Source organism: Mustela nivalis (assembly GCF_964662115.1).
Source record: "Mustela nivalis genome assembly, contig: HAP1_SCAFFOLD_53, whole genome shotgun sequence".
NCBI classification, from domain to species: Eukaryota; Metazoa; Chordata; class Mammalia; order Carnivora; family Mustelidae; genus Mustela; species Mustela nivalis.
Genome location: NW_028136539.1, coordinates 1,706,716 through 1,718,302, shown reverse-complemented (window position 1 = coordinate 1,718,302; position 11,587 = coordinate 1,706,716).

The window sequence follows — 11,587 nt, the reverse complement described above, 5'->3', positions numbered from 1 at the left end:
TTCCAGCCTCCCCTTCTGGCATCCCCAGTCTACTTTACTGGGGCTTCCCTTCCTGCTTTTGCACAGTTCTAACCAGCTTGCGGTGGAACGTTGTGGAAAAACTGAAATTCCAAATCCACTGCTTCTACTGCACCTGAGATACAGGGGCCCATGATTTAATTCTCCCACGAGTCTCTTGCTAACATGTGTCCTCTCCATGTTGGGTGACCTGGATTTGGGAGGGCTTGGCCTCCATCCCAAAGTCTGATGTTCTCTGTGCTTCCGTGTGATCGTGCTAACATGGATATTTGGAAGATTCATTTCCTCTGTGGTGATTTCAAAGTGCAGTCAGCTTGTTATAGCAGCACAAATACGTGCTGTCTCCACACTCAGATTCCCCAGCCGTCATTTCTTTACCACGTTTGCCACTTCACACGGGATGCTTCAGTGTGTTTGATCCCACACCAGGACAATGTCCTGCAGAACCACCACATAACCTGAAATGAGGAGATCATTACAGAACCCATCCAAGGGTTAGTGTTAGGAACCAGGGACATGGCAGGGCTGATCTGAAGACCCCATGGAGAGCTGTCTGGGTGGCTGAGTTGACAGTGGAGGTGAGGGTGAGTGTCTGGCTCTGGCTTTGTGTCCAGGAGTCAGCTCTGTGTGGGTGTGTCCTCAGCTAGGCATGCAGATTTCTGCTCCTCTGAATCCTTTCCGGAGTTCCAAATGGCACAGTTTCCTTCTGGGCAGCAGGCTGAGTCCTCTGGGATTGCCCATGTGTCCCCAAATTGTAGGGCACCTACTGCAAGGCCTTTGGGGTCAGAATCTTGAAAAGCAAACCAAAGGTTATGGTTAGGGACCACCACATGGCAGGCCCGATCTGCCAGCACTCTGTCCATCTTTCTGGGGGAGGGGGCAGTCGAGGGATTTGTTCAGGTTGAGTGTCAAGCTCCAGGTTTGCATCCAGTGGCCTGCTGAATATGGGGCTGTCCAGAGGTAGGAATGCAGATTTCAGTTCCTCTGAATCCTTTCTGGAGTTCCAAATGGCATGGTTCCTTTCAGGGTGGCAGGGTGAGTCCTATGGTGTTCCTCACTGTCCCCAATCTCTGAGGCTTTGGAGCCAAGCCATCGGGGACAGACAAACACAGGCTGGAGAGCTTTAATGTCAGAAATGTATTTTCGCACAGATCTGGAGGCCAGAAGTTCCAGATCAAGGTGCCAGCAAGGTTGGTCTCCAGTGAGCTTTTTCTTGTTGTTCTATAGATCACTACCTTTTCAACTGTGCCCTCAGATGACCTCTTCTCTGTGGGCCCCCAGAGGGGAGGTAGGGGGAGTGCTTTCATGTGTTTCACCCTTATGAGGACACCAGTCCTAGCAGATTAGGACTCCTGTGACCTCACCAAGCCTTCAGTACCTCCTTCTAGGTAGGCCCTATCTCCAGATGCAGTCACACTGGAGATTAGGAATTCTTCATATGACTTTTGTGGGGACACAATTCAGTCCATAACAATTAGTACAGGAGAAAAGCCATGGAGAGAATTCTAGAGGAGTCACACGTTGATGTTATAAGGTAAGTGGGTATAAAAGAGCACCTCTGAAGTCCAATAGGTCATTAGAGCTAGAAGCCGACAGGAAAGTCCTGTATGTGCCACAGTTTTGAGTTTGATGCAAGCGCAACTCTGAAGGGAAGATATTTGGGAGGCCTTGGCCGACCACTACTTCCAGCCAGGGGTGATTCTGGAGGGAGTATCTCTCGGAGTGCTGCCTAGAATCAAGACTTTGGGGTTGGAAAAGTGCCACTTCCAAAGCTGGAGAAGGATGGTGCTGTAAGTTACTTGAAGAGTACTGTTCTGGGAGATAGGAGATCTGGGGTGTCTTCTTTGTTCTGCTGCTGACCAGATGTGAAAATGCAGATTAACTCCCTAACCATCTCAGTTCTACCACCATGTGCTGCTGTCATGTGTCCCAAGCCCCAGAGTTAGTTTGATCCATAAGCAGAAGCCGGTCTTTTAGTTCCCAATCTCTTAATCGGGCTGATCGTCACAATATATAGCGGACACGTGACAGCCACCGGGGAGAAGTAAGGGTTGTCTTCCCCTCAGGGAGAGTGGAAAAGCTCTAGGAGAGGGCATACCCATAGACCAAAGGCAGCCAGTGCTGGGGAGTGGAGCCACGGGGAAGAGTGTGCTGATGACAGCCTTGTGGAGGGAGGGCAGAAAGAGCCACCACCATGACACTTGAGTTACAGATCGAGCTTGGGGATAGAGAAGGGATCAGGGCACGGTAGAGCAGCAGCTGGCAAAGTGATTCTGTTGAGCTTAAGCTCATAGTGCCTTAGCGAATTAGAATGGGAAATGCCTTGCTATTGTCTGTGACTCTGTGATTGTGTGAGTATGAGTGACAGAGTGGGGACAAAGAGAGAGGGAGAGAGAATACATTAAATTTTAAAGAAGGACAATAAGGGACGCCTGGGTAGCTTACTCAGTTAAGCATCTACCCATGGTTCAGGTCATGATCCCAGGATCCTGGGATTGGATCCCAAACCAGGCTCTAGTGGGGGGCCTGCCTTCCCTCTGCCTGCAGCTCCCCTTGCTTGTGATCTCTCTCTTCCTCTGTAACAAATAATAGTAAAAAATAAACGAGGGCGATACGTTATGTTTACTTTTGTTTCTGATGCCAGACATGGGTTCAGAGGATTGAAGAGGGAGATCCAAGGAGCTAGCCTCTCAAGAGGAGTGAATACCTAGTCACTGGTAAGACCCCTGGTCCTGCAATACAATATGGCTCCTGTGATCTGGGTCCTGTTAAATGCCCCTCGCCATCCTTCACCCGATAGTTTGATTCTTCATTGCGTTCAGTGTGGGGAACTGGGAGAAGCTATGACACTTGGCCCTTTGTGGAGGAATGTTAGTAGTATAAATAGCAATAGTTATCAGTTCTGGAGCACTTCCATGACTCTGCTGCAGGCACTCTGCTGTGACCTGGGTTTATAGCAGTGAGATAAACATAGAAATAGATGTGGGCTCTGTTCCCAAGAATCTGAAACCCACTATTCTCCTTGTCCCCTTCCCATTCTGTCTTCTTCAGCCCTTGTGCAATCCCACCAAGCAGGAAGCTTGCTTCTCCCCTTCCCTCTCCTGCTCCCCCTGCTTGTGCTCTCATTCCCTCTCTCTGACATGTAAATAAATCAAATGTTTTAAAAAATTATAAAAAAGGCAAAACAAATAACCATTTTTGGAGAGTGATTTTCTGAATGCAGTTATGGGCAGTGCTGGGTACTGAAGAAGACGCTCTGCTGACCAGAGGAGTGGGGAAATTACAGAACAAATTCCACAGGTCATTGAATATATCACATTCATCACCCCACCCATAGCACTCATTAATCTCTAGCCCAGCCAATATGTTGGTTATAAAAATGAGCTTTCTCCAAACTGACAGGAAGTTCTCGTTTTAGCAATGTAAATCATTCTGATCTTTATCACTAATGTGATCTAATCCTGTCTAGTAAAGAAACTTGAGAGTTCTATATCTCTGTAAGCATTTAAGAAAAACAATGGACTCTACTCTAATTACTTTTTAACTAACTTGACTTGCCAAAGGAAGGAGAAAGTAAATATCAGAAATCTTACCACTAAGCACAAGTTGCAAGTTATACCTGCCAAAATGTGGTTCAAAATATAAGTAACCAGTCTCCTTAGAAGCCTTTTACCTTCTTATATCTGTTATGTTGGGTAAATGAGTAGTTACTAGAATACAGCTGGCTCAGTGATCACAATTCAGCTTACCCTCAGAAATATAAATAGATTACATGTTTAGCCCGGTAACTGGACACTGATATAGAATTATTCACTGGCTGATTCCTAGATCAGAAACCACAAAAAAATTTTCTTTTTTATGGAAGTATGGCTGTTACAATAGTCTCACCTGTACCTCATAGTGATTGACTTAACTACTCTATACGTTACAACTCTAGATGTAACATTTTAATAAAACAACAATATCTTTGATGGTATCATGGAAATGTAAGTGCCTTGTGCACTTTTCTTAATGTGTATAATTACCTAAACATCATAGTAAGTAAATCAAGGCCATTGTCAAGCTTCCGTCAAGGAGAGTCCTTAACTAGAGGGATTTCCCATTGCTCTCAGGATGATAACCTCTGAGTTACAGGTTCCGTTAGTTGGCCACACACATTTGGAGCCTTGTGGACTTTCTGACAGCTGAGCAGCATATCTGTTTCAAGCATTGTGATCCCTGTTCTTACTGCAAGAGTGACAGTTGTCACTTTTCCTTTGACCCCTGTCTTTAGGAAAGTGTCTGACTCAGAAAGTCGAGTCAGTACCCCCCAAAGGTATTTTCAGGAGAACCACCTCAAAGATGATCACCTGAGATACTGTCAAGAAAAAAAAAAAACTGAAATTCTAAGCAACATCCATAAAAAGTATTTTCATGTTGATAAGGAAAGATTTTCCCCTAAATACCAGAGAGGCTCCATGAAAGTGAGATTTTTACCTATTTTGTTCACCGTGTCACCAGTCCCTAGAAGAGCGCCTAAGACATCACTCAAGATTAGGTTGCTTTGAATAGATTAGATAATTTCTGTCTCGAACCCCTGTTCATTTGTTTGTTTTTGTTTATTTGATAGTGGTTTCAGTAAATGGATATATCTGAAAAATTGCAAAGCCACTATTAAAACAAGTTATTATTATATATAGCATGGAATTGCACATTCCTCCTTTGAATCCGACAGAGCTTCACCATATCCTTAACAATTTGGGAAAAACATGCTATTATTTTTCTTTATAAAATTTCTCCTGTTAGGCTGTGATGGTTGTCATCAGCAGTAACTCCTCTGAAGGCTTTGTCAAAAGAGTTGAAAAAATTGGAAAGGTGTGTGAATGAAGCTGTTTGCTGAATATAAAGAAAAGAGCATTGAAGTACAATTCACACTCTTACTTCTCCTTCTATGCTTTCAGATGTTTGACATTTGAAAATTTTGCTTCTAGAAGAGATGCCCTATATAATTCTTACTTTAAGGAGCAAGTTGCTTTTATAATTTTTTTATTATTCTACCATTCCAGTATTTCCATTTAAATTAAATTCAATACCATTTAAAAAAAATCAAAAGTGCAGCCAGTATTCAATTCCTGGGCTAAATAATTTTAGAAAGCTTTGTGTTATTGAACCTACAGGGTTTTTCTGTAGTTTTAACTCTTTCTTTCTGTGATTTTTCCCATTAGTCATGTAAGTGACTGCAATATAACAGACATTGAGGATAAAGAAGGACTGAATAGAACAATCCTTGGCCTCATGAAGTTGAGAATCTAGCAAGGGAGTCAAACAATTCAATCATTCAGAGACAATTTATTGAGTGCCTGGCCTAAGATGAGCACAACAAAACCCCAGCCCAGAGGAATCATTTTAATGGGAGAGATAGATAATAGGTAAGCCAACTTTAAAAAAAAAAAACGTACTGATTTTTCTTTAATAGAGATGCATATTTGAACTAAATAAGCACATTTTTAAAAGAGCAGTGATTGAGAAGAGGTTTTTAAACTGAGTGGTCCAAAAGGGCCTCCCTGAAAAAGTCTGTTTTGAACAGATTTCTGAATAATATCAGCTAGGAAGCTGCGTAAAAATCTCAGGGATGGGTGATTTTTCCAGTCGAAAAACTGTAAAGGCTCCAAAGTCACAATAGAGCTATAAGTTTCTCTAATAAAGTAACTTCTGACAAAGAATGAGAAGAAATAACTAACCCAGGTTTGAAAGAAAAGGGACAGACTTTCTATGGAATTCATATTTAATTAAAGCTCTAAAGGACAAAAATACAATAGAGCAAAATTCTGGTCACACTGATATACCTAACGAAAGTTCATAAACAACCTTTGGGTAGCAAAGAGTGTGTGGGAATGTTGGTAAGAACAGTGGGGAAGAGTCATCCCTGAACATGTTCTTAAATGAAGCAATTCTTGGGTTGTTTTAAAGGGTAAATTGGAGTTTGCCTAAGTGATTAGAGAAGGATGCCTCAGCTTATGGAAGTTCAAAGCCATAAAGATGTGATAAACTACTGCAGATATTTTCATGTATATTTGTTGTTGCTTCTAGTAATGGTGATCTAAAAACTCCTACTTAAGACAACTAAAAATCCAGACAAAATAGCTTTTAAAGTTAAAAATATCAGAATGATTATAAAAATAAGTGAGGGATTACTGGGCCAAAATACGAAATACAATGAGAGCCTAGAGATATATGCCCTGAAGCCATTTTAGCTATGAGAGCATTTAAAACTGCTAAAACACACTGAGCTCTGTTGTTCATAGACTCTTGATACTAGAGGAACAAAATTCAAAATCCAGCAGCAATCAAATTTGAGGACTTTGGTATAACCCAAATTTAACTTGAGATCCCCAAAGCACAAGGAGAAGCAGAAATAAGACTATAGCCTACCTTGCCTTCTGTGTAAACTGAGAAAGTCAATCACTGAATTTGGAGTATGATTGTCTTGTAGAGTCTCAGATATAAGAGAAAATCCTGCCAAGGAGGACCATACCATTATTATAGCTCTTAATTATCCCTACTCAATAAGAGTTTCAAATATAATGTCTTGAACATAGCAAAATGTAACAAAGCACACAAAGAAAAACCATTAAGAAGATTTGATAGACAAAATGGGATTAAGTATGATGTTAAAATGATCAATAAAGATTGTAAAATGGCTTGATTACTCTGCTCAAAGAAATGAGAGGGGAAGCAAATTGAACAAAAAACTGACACTAAAAATGATATTGAGAAAGGTTTTATAAATGAACCAAATGGATACTCTAGAACTTTAAAGATATGACAGCTAATTTAAGATACCACAGGGGTGCCTGGGTGGCTCACTTAATTAAACCTCCAATTCTTTTTCCTTTTTTTTTAACACCTTACTTTTATTTTATCTCTTTCAATTTGGCTCAGGTCATGATGTCATGGTTGTGAAATAGAGCCCAGAGTTGGGCTCTGTGCTGAGCCTGGAGCCTACTTAAGATTCTTTTCCCTTCTTTTTCTATCCTTCCCTGCACTCTCACTTGCTCACTCTCTCTTGCTTGCAAATAAATAGATAGATAGATAGATAGATAATAGACAAAGAAAAATAAAAGCAGATTATGAAAATAAATATAAAGATTTTGAAATGAAAACAAGTTCAAAATAAAATAGAGAAGACCTACACAGCTAAAAGTTCATTCAGAAAATCTACTATTAAAGAAGTCAGTATGACACAGTGTTAAGATATCAAAAGAAATGAAATCTTGCCATTTGCGACAACATGGATGGAACTAGAGCGTATCATGCTTAGCGAAATAAGTCAAGCAGAGAAAGACAACTATCATATGATCTCCCTGATATGAGGAAGTGGTGATGCAACATGGGGGCTTTAGTGGGTAGGAGAAGAATAAATGAAACAAGATGGGATTGGGAGGGAGACAAACCATAAGTGACTCTTAATCTCACAAAACAAACTGAGGGTTGCTGGGGGGAGGGGGTTTGGGAGAAGGGGGTGGGATTATGGACATTTGGGAGGGTATGTGCTTTCGTGAGTGCTGTGAAGTGTGTAAACCTGGTGATTCACAGACCTGTACCCCTGGGGATAAAAATATATGTTTATAAAAAATAAAAAGTTAAAAAAAAAAAAAGATTTGAGCATGTACTTTACAGAAAGGGTAATCCAAATGGCCACTCATATATAAAAACTGTTTATCTTTATTATGAATCTGGAATTAAATTAAATTAAATTAAAAATAAATTAAAACCTAAAATGACATACTATTACACACTTACCATATTGGGCAACAGTAAAATTGCCTTGCAAGAATGTGAAAGAATGAAAGTGCCCATAATAAAAACATTTGAGGTAAGTTGGACAATATTTAGAAAACTTAAAAATAAAAATAAAAATTTGGTCCATTCCTAGAAATACAACATGGAACTAAATGAATATTTTCACCAGGATATGCAAACAGATGATTATAGCTATTTCATTCATAACGGCAGTTCAGTAGTGGTCTATTTGCACAATGTTACATTAAATAAGAGAGAATATTAACAAACTGGGAGGAGGGGCTAGGTTGTTATCAGAAACAGATCTTCTATGGTGCTGATTATGTTCTATTTCTCAAAATCTTTAAGTTAAAAAAGTTTTCAAATTTATATCTAGATAGATAGATGATAGATAGACAGATATCCCAGAAGCTGCAATGCTAGGCTAAGACCAGGCTTTAAAGGGCTTTTCTATACTCTACTAAATACTTGAAACCATTCATTATATCATAGCTCAGTGTTCAAATCTCCATTTGATTCCTCAGTTTCCTAATATTTACCTTAAGGTGACCTGATCCAGACTTTTGATCACCTTTGTCTAAATATTTCTATTTTAACAAAGTCCTTTTTAACACTGAGAGACTAAAACTGAGAAAAATACTCTTTTATCTCACTAGAGTGGAAAATATATAGTTACCCATTAACTAATGATATCCATGTCTACATTAGATCAATGACATTTTTAATTCTTGGGAGCTTTTGGTTAAATGAAATTTTTAAGCTTCCTTTAAATGAAGCTTTAAGCCATCACCACATGAATAAAATTAGAGAACCAAATGAAAACAGGCCAAGTATTTACAGAGTAATAGAATGTGCAATGGTAAGAGTACAATTCTGAAATCATAAAGCCTAAATTAGTGTGATGCATTTTTGCTACCCATGTAATCATAAACCAGTTATCTAAATGTGTTAGCCTCAGTTTTTTCACCCATGAAATGGTGATGATAATACTTATTATGCTGCGTTGTTGTGTGTATGTGATGAAGCATGGAGCATGAGAGTCTCATATTCCATGCTAAAATGATAGCTATTTTTATACTTATAATAATTCTAGTAATAGTAATTAAATTCTTCAAAATGGTAATATTCATTTATATTGAGGCATTGTATTGACTATTCATAGACACATTTACCAAAATAAATTTCATTTTACTTTACCCCCTCTGAGGATATATATTCCCTAATTCAATATGAATATCTTTATGAATAATAATTATCATAATAAATATGCTGATTTGTCTTCTATTTGTTTTTAGGGAGGTATCCTTTACTGTTGAACATGAAACTTAAGCAAGTCTGTCTTATTCAAAATTTGCATGCTGTTTTCTTATGAAACTAGATTATAGAGTTGTATGAAATAAATTCATGCAGTTAAGACATTGATGTTTGGAACACTGGGTGGTCAGTTTAGTATTTCAAAAGAAGATTTTAAATTTAAACCTTAAAACTGAGCTCTTTCAGCCTTATTTATAGACCATCCTTCATGTTTCATAAGTACTCCTCCATTGTAAACTAAGTAATACTTTTTGTCACAGTGTATATAATGAAAATGGATTTTATATTCTATTATTTCAGAGTTAGTTGCAGTTTTTACTGCCTTAATTCCTTTTTTGAAAAATAGATTAATTCTACAAAAAGTTTTTTCCAGGTTTATTGAAAAAAATCGACATATTTGTAAATTTAAGAAATGATTTCTTATAACATTGCAAACCTTTAACATTGTGTAAATTTTGTACAATTTGATAAATTGGTATACATCTTTATTGCAATATAATCTACATAAAAATGTTAATACATCTACTATCTCGTATAGTTGCCACTGTTTTTTATGCATTTATCATAAGGAATTTTAAGATCTACTCTCTTAGCAACTTTTATGTATATAGTATAGTAGAGATAAACTTCAGAGGTCTTGTGGGTTTTGTTCCAGACTGCCTCAATAAAGTGATTATCTCAATAAACTAAGTCAAATTATTATATTTTTTGGTTTCCCAGTGCATATAAAAAATTATGTTTCCCAGTGCATATAAAAAATAAAAACTATACTGCACTGTTCAAAAGCATTATGTTTTTAAAGAAAAACAATGTATATACCTTAAGTACACTAGTTCTGAGTTTTCAGTGGGTCATAATTACTGATCACAGATCACCATAACAAATACAATAATAATGAAAAAACTTGATATATTGCAAGAATTACCAACATGTGACAAAGAGACACAAAATGAACAAATGTTGTTAGAAAAATGGTGGCAGCAGACCTCTTTTATACAAGATTGCTATAAACTTTCAACTTGTAAGAATGTGATATATGCAAAGTTTAATAAAGGGAAGCACAATAAAAAAAAGTATGTATATCTTATTAACTATGATCATCATGCTGTACATTAGATCCCCAGAACTTTTTCATATTATAGTTGCAAGTTTGCACCCTTGGACCACCTTACTCCACCCCAGGTTCACCCCTTGTCAACTCAACTCTAAGTTTCCATTAGTTTTCCTTTTCCTCAGATTCTGTATGTAAGGGATATCATAATACATAAATTAAAAAAATATATAAAATCTTTGAAATATTTCACTTAGAATAATACCTTCAAGATCCATCCATGCTGTTGTGAATGGCAGTATTTCTTAATTTTTCATGGTTAAGTAGTATTCCGTAGTATATATTTACCATACTTATTTTACTCATTCATCCATTAATGGATACTGAAGTTATTTCCATCTCTTGCTTAGAGTTAATAATTTTATAATAAACATAAGAGTGCAGATATGTCTTTGAACAGTGAACTTCGTTTTCTTTAGATAGATACCTAGAAGTGGGATTACTGAATCATATGGTAATTTTACTTTTAATAATATGAATAATCTCCATACTGTTTTCCATACAAATTTATATCCCTATTACAGTGCATAAGTTCCCCGTTTTCCCCAATATTTACCAAAATTGGTTAGTTTCAATTTTTTGGTAGTATATATTCTAATATCTTGCTGTGTTTTTCAGAGGTAAACAACAACAACAACAACATAAGGACTTTGCCCTGAGATTTTTACGTTGAGCACTTTTTAATGCTCCTGTTGGTCATTTATATAACTTTTTTGAAAAAAAAGTCTATTGAGATCCTTTTGCTATTTTTTTAATCATATATTTTTTTCTATTTGTATCTGTTGGTTATTAACCTCTTTTCAGATATAAGATTCGTAAGTATTTTCTTACATTCTGTGGATTGTGTTTTCATTCTCTCTCCCTTTTTTTGGCAATGCAGAAACGTTAGTTTGATGTAATACCATTTATTTATTTTTGCTTTTTTTGCTTGTGTTTTTGGTCTGGTATCCAAAAAACTATTGGCAAGACCAATGTCAAGGAGAATTTTTCCTATGTTTTCCTTTAGGAAATTTAGTTTCATGCATCACCTTTAAGTCTTTAATCTATTTCAAGTTCAGACTTATGAGTGATATAAGGTTCCCTTTTCATACTGTTTATGTGACTATTCAGTTTTAAATATCATTTATTGAACAGACTATCTTTCCCCATTACATATGTTGGCCCCTGTCAAATATTAGGTGACTGTATGAAAGGATTTATTTCTGGACTCTCAATTCTGTTCTACTTGTTTATTGGTCTGTTTTTATGCCAGTATACTTTATTGTTTTGAGCATGAGGGCTTTGTAGTATAGTTTCAAATCAAGAAGTGTAATCTCCCTTCTTCATTCTTTCTCAGAACTGCTTTGATTATTTGTTGTCTTT